Here is an 11,045-nt window from a genome sequence, read left to right on the forward strand (position 1 = left end):
TGCACTGTACTACTGTGCCCTGAGGCCCACAGTGACAGGAAAGCCATGAACTCCATACAAAAACCCAACAGAAGATAAAATCACTGTGGTATCTTTGAGGTTGTCGTCTGTACAGATGTTGAGGTCAGGGTGCGGGAGATGGAGCAAGCATAGACTGTCAGAGCTCAGTCTTAAGCTTAAACCAGCTAACTTGATGACTGTATCAGCTTGACGTATGTCTTGAAACTTCTGGTCCAGCTGGTAGCTGAGCTATTGCAGCTGGTCACCATCTTGGCCTCTCCGGCTATGCTTCGGAACCGCTGGACCACCAATCGTAGCTGGGGATGCAAAGCTGGTGACTGGCTTCCAGCTCAAACTCTATTTCATTGCAGGGGTGCCCTCTCACCCTTCTCAGTCACTGCTACCAGATGCAATGACACCCTGGAATGGAAGGGACAGCACATTGGGCTGAATACAATCGTTTATTTATTACCTCCTATCCTCTTGTTCCTTGCCTGGAAACATTGATCGAGGTCCACCATCTTTAAGAAAACTTTGTTAAATGTTCCTTCTAGGAGCTAGAAGCCTGAGCTAGGAGGCTCCCAAAGATTCCTTGAATAAGGCAACAACATGAGTGCAACCTTTGTGGAATAATTTTATTTTGGAATGCGTGACCTATAAATGACTGACCTGTGGATCCAATTCCCCACACTTGCCATGCATGTGTCGTGTCAGTCACTGATGTGTAGAGTTATGAGCAAGGAGAAAGGAAAGGAAGAAAGAAGTGAAAAATAAGCAATTGGAATGAGCCAGCTGCAGTGTTGTTGCTTGCGTCAGTGAACACCATACTGAATATGTTTTGCCTTCCTTCCAGGTCCTGCACTGTTCTGCACCAGGATCCCAGACCAATGCAGCCACATCTTCATATCCATTAAAATACAGAATCCCTGTGTACAGCTGGGTGAAATTGCTCATCTTCATATTTCCACTCATCAGTGAGCTGTGTCAGGCAACAGGTGGCTTGGTGACTTCCTCTGATGCTGTGGCTATAAAGCTAGAAGAAAATATAAAATAAAATATATATGTCCCTATATATAAAATATATAAAGCACCTCTCTGCGAGAATGCCTGAGAGGAAGCTTCCTGACCCCCTGAACTGCCCTCTTCCTCTCTCATTTTTCTCAGGGTTGGGTTACTGAAATAGGGCGTAGAGCATAAGATGTTTAATGTTAATTCAAGATCTGAACATATTTATGTTTGGTATCATTCTGATTGTTTCAGTGCAACTGGTGCAATAGTCCACAGCAGTATACCAAGGTTTAGGGTCTACCTAGGTTCCTAGATTAACCAGGAGTTAATCTGCATCAGTGTGGATCACAAATTGCAATGCTTGCTCAATTACAAAGTAGCATGCTTCTTTAACCCTATTAACTTTGCCCCCTTGTGGTTGAGTCACACAAAATTATTGTTGCATTCATATTTAAATAATACAAAAAACTGTGATGAAATAAATCTGCAAAATGGAGATACCATATTGTTAAAAAGACTATTTTCAAAGCGGGGAAATAAAACTCCAGCCTCCCCCTCGCTATGCTCACGCTTTAAAACTGTCATCTCGCCACTGACTCAGACAATAAAAGGCATATTCTAACAATCCTTGATACCATTTCTTAACATAAATCATTTAATCTTAGCGCCATTGTCGAGTATACTCGACAGCATGCCATCCTGAATAAAACAGCCGATTGTGTCAAACAGCCTGTCAAATTTCGTTTATACTCCCAGCCATTAGGTGGCAGACAACTCGTACTTTATCCCTAGCTCAGAATTTCGTCATCCTTCTACATTAAATATTCGAGCAAGACCGCATTGAATCAGTTCGAGAAATAAGCGAAGCTGAAGTGGAGCCGGTGTGCTAGTGAGCTATTTTAGCAGAGCGATTAAGCAGCGTTAGCCAGTATTTTCATTTGATAGTTGCATAATGACATCGAAAAAGTTTACCTGCGACGATGTGTTGGGTCTTTTATTCGCTGATCCTGATTCTGAAGGGGAAGATCTGCCTTTAGAAAATGACGGTCGGTCGTTTAGTTTTTCTGCGTCCCTGCCTTGCAATGACGCAGCTGGACAAAGCGAAAGTGTACACCAAGCACAAACGTTTGATCCTTTGCCCAACGTAGGTGGTGGGGACAATGATTCACGGGGTCGTACTGCTCATCGGGGAGTTAGCAGACGTGGTATTGGTGTGAGAAACGAAGCTGAAAATAGTGTGGGGGTCCGGTCTTTTTACCGCGCTAGCGTCTGTGCATTATGACAGTGTGCCTTCCCAAAGTGTCCGCGAACGCGCAGCCAGTAACTTGGACCCTTTGTCTAACACCGCTGGGCATGTCAGACGAGGTCGAAGTGTTCATAGGAGAGCTGGGGGGAGGCGTGGGTCGCGATAACAGTAGCCAGAGCCATGCTAATTCTCACTCCTCGAAACGAGTGGGTGGTACCGGTAAACGTGGTTTTGGACGTAGGGGCGGTAGACGGGGTGTGGGACGTGGCAGAGCTAACATGCGTTTTCTAAATATATCAGGACCAAACACACTGATGGTGGGTATAGAGAGATAAATAGGCCTGTGTGTGTTGATGACTACAATTCATCCATGGGGGGTGTTGACACAGCAGACCAGAGAATGAAGACCTACCTCTTTCCCCACCGGTCAAGGAAATGGTATAATAGAATTTTCAATGCCATTCTAGTATAAGCATGGTGAATGCTCATATAATTTACTGCAGCTGCACTGCTGCTCCTCGCAAGCCCTTGAAGGTCTTTGTGCAGGATGGCATCATGCTTTACTGGAAGGGTACTCCAGGAAAGAGCAATAAAGGGAGAAAGCGCTCATTGGGAGAAATGCCACAGAGACTCACTGAACGTCACTTTCTCTACAAGGTTGATAATTTCCCAGATTGTGCAGTTTGTTCTGATCGGACCCGCCCTAAAGGCCGCCGTCAGACAAATTACAGGTGTAGGCAGTGTGGGGTGGGTCTTTGCGCTGTACCTTGCAATGAGAGGTACCACACCATGAAAAACTACAAACAGTGTCACCTGGATGGATAGGCATACATTAGACCTCTACAGGCCTACTACTTACATGCATTCGTTTTTCTGCCATTTATTAGTAATGATTGACACTGCTGTTTTGCTATTTACTGGTTCCCTGACCATTTATTATTGTACAATGTACCACATAGATGGTGAGGGGCAGTTTTATTTAGAAAAAAAAAATAAAAAGTACTGCATTTAATCATTAAAACATGAAATTTCATGAAAATTCTATTATCCAAAATGGCCGCTTTCATTTGACATCATATGACATCATCAAAAATGAGATGGGTAAATTTACTCCCTCCATAACCTTTGGGTCATCCTTAATATTTCTCTCATTTACAGTAAGTCTCTATCTCTTATAACTTTTAAGTTCTAGCCTTTTGAAATTTAGATGTTAAAATCAAGCATTTTAGGAAAAAACCTTTGGCACCTAAAGAGTTAAATCAATACAAGAACAAAAATATACAAACTTGTATGGGGTTTCCTACCCTTTCCAACAAGATATAATGTCTCATAGTCAGGTGATGGACAGTTTAGGAAAATTGCTGTGTTCGTAAAGCAGAATTAATATACAGACGCGTGTAACCATCCTATGAGCATTTGCATTGCAAGCAAATCTTTGTCCGACATAAATCTCACCACGGGGATTGGCTGTTTTGCTGTAAAACTGTGTTTTTAGCTTATCCTGGGGGTATTAATGCAACTGTTGTGCATACATCACTGTAGAATTCTTCAATATCAAAGGACAATTCTTTGGCATGTGCATGGGTCAAAGTTTGGTGGTATAGCAGACATCATGCTTTCGGTCTGTATATGTTCCAATATTGTACTTTTGTGTTTATTTGCCTCCTAAAATCCAACCCCACATCTATGTCATCTGAGGTGTAACAGATAATTACAGGATTCGGACTTTCGATAGATAAACCTGCAATTGTACTGGCTAACGGTACAATTTAACATAGGTTAACATAATTTTGAAATAAAGATCCATTTTAAGTGTGATGCAGGTTGATAAGTAAGCATTAGGGTGAGTAATCCATACTGGAGAGGTTTTTGGACAAATTGGGCATGCTTTATAAAAAAATTAAAAATCCTGTGAAATATGTGAATAAAACACACGTGAAGGTTAATTTTCTTTATATTTATTTGCATTTTGAATTAAAAATAAATCTGTTTTAATAGAAAACTAAGCTTTTCTTTTGAGAAAACTTATGTGGAATTTGAATGCCTGTCGATATTTTTACCATATTTTGTACAGAAGTTGCCATTAAGTTTGTGCACAAATATAAAGCAGTTCTAGATTGGTCCGTGACATTCTTAGTGCTCGCCTATTGATTTTTACTACTCATGAGTGGTTTGCATCTTGTGGTATAGCCGCTATATTGCTGTTCTCTAAGTCTCTAAGAACGGTTGATTGAGATACCTTCACCCCTACCCTGTGTAGATTGTTTGTGATGACACTGACTAATGTTTTGGGGTTTTTCTTCACAGCTCTCAAAATGTTTCTGTCATCAACTGCTGTTGTTTTCCTTGGTCGACCTGTTCGATGTCTGTTGCTAAGTAGACCAGTGTTTGTGCAATAGCTCTCATTCCCCTATTTTCTAAGCTTCAAAATAGCTCCCAAAGACAGGTTCCTCAGTGAACCTCAAAAATGGTTCCTGTGGCTACCTCAAGGGGTTTCACCAGTGTGGCTAATTGTTTGGGGAACCCCAAAAATGTACTCCAGGAACTTTTCAATTTTAGAGTGAAGAGTCTATGTAAGTTTCTTGTGTTCTATTCTACCCCTTTCTCCAGGGTTCATCATAATTCTCAGCACTCAAGCTCCACTCTCTGCTGCTATTGAGCCAATCCATGCCTTTCCTTACAGAGCCAATATGTAGAAAATACATCCCAAAACAAGACATTAGTTCAGTGACATCTGTATGCTGATGTATTGGGTATGTTTCCTTCAGATATTACAATTATTATTTGGAAATAAAATTCAGGACGTGGATGTGTATTCAAAGGTGACGGTAAACCAGAAACAACTGAATTAGAGTCAAACAGTTAATGCATCCATCCATCCATCCATTATCTGAACCCGCTTATCCTGAAAAGGGTCGCAGGAGGGCTGGAGCCTATCCCAGCATACATTGGGCGAAAGGCCGGAATACACCCTGGACAGGTCGCCAGTCCATTTCAGGGCACACACACCATTTACTCACACACTCATACCCACGGGCAATTTAGACTCTCCAATCAGCCTAACCTGCATGTCTTTGGACTGTGGGAGGAAACTGGAATACCCGGAGGAAACCCACACAAACACAGGGAGAACATGCAAACGCCACACAGAGAGGCTCCGGCCGAACAGGATTCAAACCCAGGACCTCTTGCTGTAAGGCAGCAGTGCTACCCACTGCACCATCCGTGTCGCCACAGTCAATGCAATATATCATAAATCTAAACTAAAAAGCTCAAACCTATCAACCGCTACAGTACATGTACAAGCCCCTGTTATCTATGATATATTCTCTGGATTACTCTAGCACCAGCAGCTAGCATACTGGCCTGTAAACCAGAATGAATGCTCCAGAATGCTGCAGCCTGCCTAACTTCACACATGCCACGCCATTTCTGGATGCCCAACACTGCCATCTAGTGGCTATCCTTTGTTAAATATAAACCACTCACACTGACATACATTACATTACATTATTGGCATTTGGCAGACGCTCTTATCCAGAGCGACGTACAACAAAGTGCATACCCATAACCAGGGATAAGTTCGCTGAAAGACCCTAGAGGTAAGTACAATTTCAACTGCTACCTGTACAACAAAGATAAGGACAAGAGGTTTTTTTTTTTTTTTTTTTTTTTTGAACAAACAAAACAGAGCAAAAGTCACCAAAGTTAACTATCCAAACACTGCTTACCTAGCCAACTAAAAATAACGATACACAAAGCAAGTCACAGAGACAACAATTAAGGTTCACAGGGAGGTAGGGAGGGATGGGGAGAGGTGCTGCTTGAAGAGGTGCGTCTTCAGCTTGCGCTTGAAGGTGGGGAGAGATTCTATAGTTCTGACCTCAATGGGGAGTTCGTTCCACCACCGTGGAGCCAGAACAGACAGTAGTCGTGAGCGTGAGGTGGAGGTTCTGAGAGGGGGAGGTGCCAAGCGGCCTGTGGAGGCTGAACGAAGAGGTCTGGCAGGGGTGTAGGGTCTGATGATTTTTTGCAGATAAGCTGGGGAAGACCCTTTAACTGCTTGGAAGGCTAGCACCAATGTTTTGAATTTGATGCGAGCCATGACAGGCAGCCAGTGGAGGGAAGTAAGCAGGGGGGTGACGTGTGAGTATTTGGGAAGGTTGAAGACCAGACGAGCTGCTGCATTCTGGATGAGTTGGAGGGGTCTGATGGCGGACGCTGGGAGGCCAGCCAAGAGGGAATTGCAGTAGTCCAGGCGGGACAGAACCATCGCTTGGACCAGGAGCTGGGTCGAGTAGGGGGTGAGAAAGGGGCGGATTCTCCGTATGTTGTATACCAAGCTGTGAATAGTACTCCCCATTCCTACAGTCATAAAATCATACACTCCAACAGACATGTCACCAACTGTCTGTCCGACCTGAGCATCCAGCATCCAAATCCTTGTTCTTTTCATGTTTTCATTGAAATATGGATATGGCAGTGACCTGAAAATCATTAAATATTCATACTGTCTACAGTGAACTCTGGGGAAAAATACATATTTTGCTTGTTGATTTGACTCTTTACTCCATCATTTTAGATATGTAATGAAACAATTCACATGTGGTTCAAGTTCAGATTCTCAGCTTTTATTGAAGTGTATTATTATTATATAATTTTGTTTGCACAAACAGTACAATTAAAAAATGAAAGATCAGATCACGGAACAGTGGACGATCACTGCTCTAAAATAACTAAAATACTATACATGCTAAATACCACAACACCCTCACCATGTTTCACAGATGGGGGGGGAGGGGGGGATTTTGGCCCGTTCCTTTTGGCCTCCACACTGCTCTTGCCATCACTCTGATACAAGGTACTTCTTAGCAAATTGTAACCTGGCCATCCATTTTCTCTGGCTAACTTGTGGTTTGCATCTTGCAGTGTAGCCTCTGTATTTCTATCTAAGAAGTCTTCTGGACCGTAGTCACTGACACATCCACACCTCCCCCCTGAACAGTGCTTGTGTACTGTCAAACATGTGTTTGGGGGGTTTTCTTCATGATGGTGAGAATTATTTGGTCATCATATATTCTTCACAGTGAAGACAGACTGTAAAATACCCTGTAATATAAGTTGAAAATCTACCCTTTATTATGTGATTTTTTTATTACAAATCATAAATTGTGAAATACAGCCAAATCAAAGAAATGTGATTTGTCCAACATTATATAGCTCATTGTATATACATTATATACTGTCATTCTTTTTTACATGTGCATTTCTTTAAGCTGTGTAAGGTAATGCAATGTAATGTCATGTTATGCATTAGCTATAGACAGCTTGTAGCAGTAGTAATCAAACCTGTGGATAATGTCTCCCTCTAGTGGTGTAATAGTAAATTTTCAAAAGCAGTTTCAAACAGCCTTTATGTTGAACCAGTCGTATTAACAGCAATCTGAATCTTGAAGTTGTTATTGCCAAAAGTAGTCCATAGATGTCACCAGAGGATTATGAATGTGTCTCCTCTTGAACATGATTTCCCACCAACTAAATGATGTTCATTTAAACATTTATGAACATAATTATCTGCATACATATGTATTGATTTAATAAAGTACACTTATACACTCTAATTGTATTATGTGATTTTTTTATTACAACTCATAAATTGTGGAATACAGCCAAATCAAAGAAACGTGATAACTTATGCCTTTGTCCAACATTATATAGCTCATTGTATATGCATTATATACTGTCATTCTTTTTTACATGTGCATATTTTTAAGCTGTGTAAGGTAATGCAATGTAATGTCGTGTTATACATTTGCTATAAACAGCTTGTAGCAGTAGTAATCAAACCTGTGGATAATGTCTCCCTCTAGTGGTGAAATAGTAAAATGTCAAAAGCAGTTTCAAACAGCCTTTATGTTGAACCAGTCGTATTAACAGCGATCTGAATCTTGAAGTTGTTATTGTCAAAAGTAGTCCATAGATGTCACCAGAGGATTATGAATGTGTCTCCTCTTGAACATGATTTCCCACCTAAATGATGTTCATTTGAACATTTATTAACATAATTATCTGCATACATATGTATTGATTTAATAAAGTACACTTATACACTCTTATTTTTACTGCACATTAAGCAGACACTGCCCAGAGTGACTGGCACAGCCTTCCCACATTTTTCATGTCACCAATTAATAAATCTTAAATCTAGATAATATACACATATATATTTTTTGGAATTACAAACATATTACTATCAATTTTAAGCTGCACATTTTATCTGCATTGTATTTTTGCTTGATTGACATCTTGCAACACAACATTGCATTAATAATGCAATAATATAGATATATATACTTTATTTTTCTAATGCATTATTATATTACTGCAAGGCACTTACCAAGTTCCTTATTAATTCAGATAATTTAATAAAAAATTACAATGGGTCCATAACAAGAGCACAACATGCCAATTAATGAGATCACCAAAGGAGGTAGAGAATATGATTATAATTATGAGGACATCAAAATCATGGTGCCATTACTATCAATCATATGACTGAACAGTTGGAGGAAAGATTTAACCCTTGTGTTGTCTTAAGGGTCAAAAATGACCTGCCACTATGTTTAACAGCAGAGAAAACCCACTAAATTATCTTTTTTCAACTTTTGTGTCAACGTTTGTGATGAGTGACAGGTTGTTTCTTCATGCAAAATAGATTTGGGGTTTAAAATTCAATTAAGTTGCTTTATTTTACGGGTTTAGTGAAGGCGAACAAGGGGAGCATGCAGATATGTTAAGACTACACAAGGTTTAAGGAAATATACAAACAAATCCAACAGCAAGCAGAATTAAAACGGTATATGCAGAATCGGCCTCCTCATTATCAGTGCTTGACTCTCTAATAACGATAATGATACAACATACTGTAACATACAGTATCATTCCCAATCCAGATGCAATGCCCTGGATTCAAATCACGTCAAGCATCAAAATGGGTACAAAGATGTATTTTAATGAATATTGGTGGCTGTTTGCAGTGATGGTTTCTGTGTGCTTGTATGCTGGGGGTGCTGAGTGCAGGTCTGATGCTATCTCTTTTCTGCAGCCTGCAGTGCACGGAACCCTCGCTCTGGCTCTCTCACCTCCCCCAAGCTTCCTGTTCCTGTCACCGCTGCGGTTAGACACCGGCACCGAGGGGAAAATAACAGCCGTCTGTGACGCACGCAGCCAGAGCGTGTGCTCTCCACCCACTTTCACATTCTCAAACTACTCCCACTTCCTGTGGAAATTATGAGTCAAAACCCCAAACTTCTTCCACCCCAATTACCTACTTTCTGCAGCAACTCTAGAAATAGGGCCAGACTGTGACCTGAATTCAGTGAATGTCTGTCCCGAAGCTGATTATATTGTTATTTTCTTTCTTTAGCTTAGTTATAAATGAGATATAGTGCTCACTAAAATTATCTCACCAAACTGTGCTTGTGAATAACAAATTAAATGTTTTTTTTAAATCTGCATGAAATTGTCAAAGGTCAATTGAACCCAAAGTGTTTCACGGTGTAATTGTTAAACTACAAAATTAAACTGAAAATTAAAGATGCACATGGAACTGCCATCAAAGGTAAAGGTGTGCATCATATATAGAAACATTAAATACCATTTGCTGCATAATTGTTCTCAATTATTTGCAGTGATATTACTTGTCTGTTGCTATATATCCCATAGACATTTAATATATTTTGATATTCCATTTTGTTGTTTTCTCAGTAATATTTCTGGCAACCTGTGCCTTAAAAATAATTGTAACATCTTACAAAGTGAATTATGACACACATTACATCTATTTGCCATGGTAATGCTAATAGTTCTAGAAATAATCTTGTTATGATCACACATTGAGTTGAATCTAAGAAAATGTGATTAAGAGAAAAGTGAAAAATTCTATATAACATGAGAAGTGTAAAATGATTGTTATATTGTAACCAGTGTAATAAATATATCTCACATGCAATAATGACACACATTTAAAGGCGGCGTTGCTTTTTGAATGGAAAACAGCTGTTCATGCAGGTGCAGACCACATCCTCCTGTGAGGCACATCTCTGGATGTTTTGGAAAAATTCTATTCTGGTTTATTGGTTCCAGGAGTGCATCTGTTGTTTTTAGTGGGTTAAAAAAAAAATTTTTTTTTACAAGAAGCAGAGGCTGTCATGGGGTATCTTAACAGGAAATGTAAGACAAACAAAACAAACTCTGGCTGGACTGTCATTCTCATATAAGCCTTTGAAGTATTATTTCATTGCATGTGATATTTTATGAATAACGATGTTAAATTTAATTCATCCCTTTGGCGCATGTGGTCACTCCAGGATTAGGTTGATTCAGGTTGTCCCTGAAGCATACAGTCACACTGCTGTGATTAGAACCCAAGAGTATAAATGATGGAATAATTCAACCTTGTTCTTCGTAAGATGTAACACTATTTTTCCAGACTTTATGTCCTCAATTTGAGCATTTATTTGTTTGTGTATGAAGATGTTCACATGGTCAGAAGTAGCAACAGGTGAGAGTAGGAGTACTGTATAAATGAATGCTGGCACACTCTGCAAAACACCAAATGCTTCTCACTATAGGAAGCTTCTTCTGATTTACTGTAGCTATATACAAAAATGACAAGAACCATTGTCTAGTCATTTACGTGGCATATGTGACTCAATTAGGACATGGCAGTTTCATAAGTATAACTAAGTTGCAACATGCCCAAAAGTCCCCCTTAGTGGGGTGCAAACTG

General features: G+C 40.0%; 1 long non-coding RNA gene across 1 annotated transcript; it reads right to left on the bottom strand.

Annotated features, from left to right (window-relative positions):
- Positions 1-617: 617 nt before the first annotated feature.
- Positions 618-2,112, bottom strand: LOC133128170 (uncharacterized). Its single transcript, XR_009708738.1, has 2 exons — positions 1,981-2,112; positions 618-1,033 (listed from the first exon to the last, which is right to left on the bottom strand). It is a non-coding gene; the product is annotated as an uncharacterized LOC133128170 (long non-coding RNA).
- Positions 2,113-11,045: the final 8,933 nt, after the last annotated feature.

Source organism: Conger conger, chromosome 5, assembly GCF_963514075.1.
Source record: "Conger conger chromosome 5, fConCon1.1, whole genome shotgun sequence".
NCBI classification, from domain to species: domain Eukaryota; kingdom Metazoa; phylum Chordata; class Actinopteri; order Anguilliformes; family Congridae; genus Conger; species Conger conger.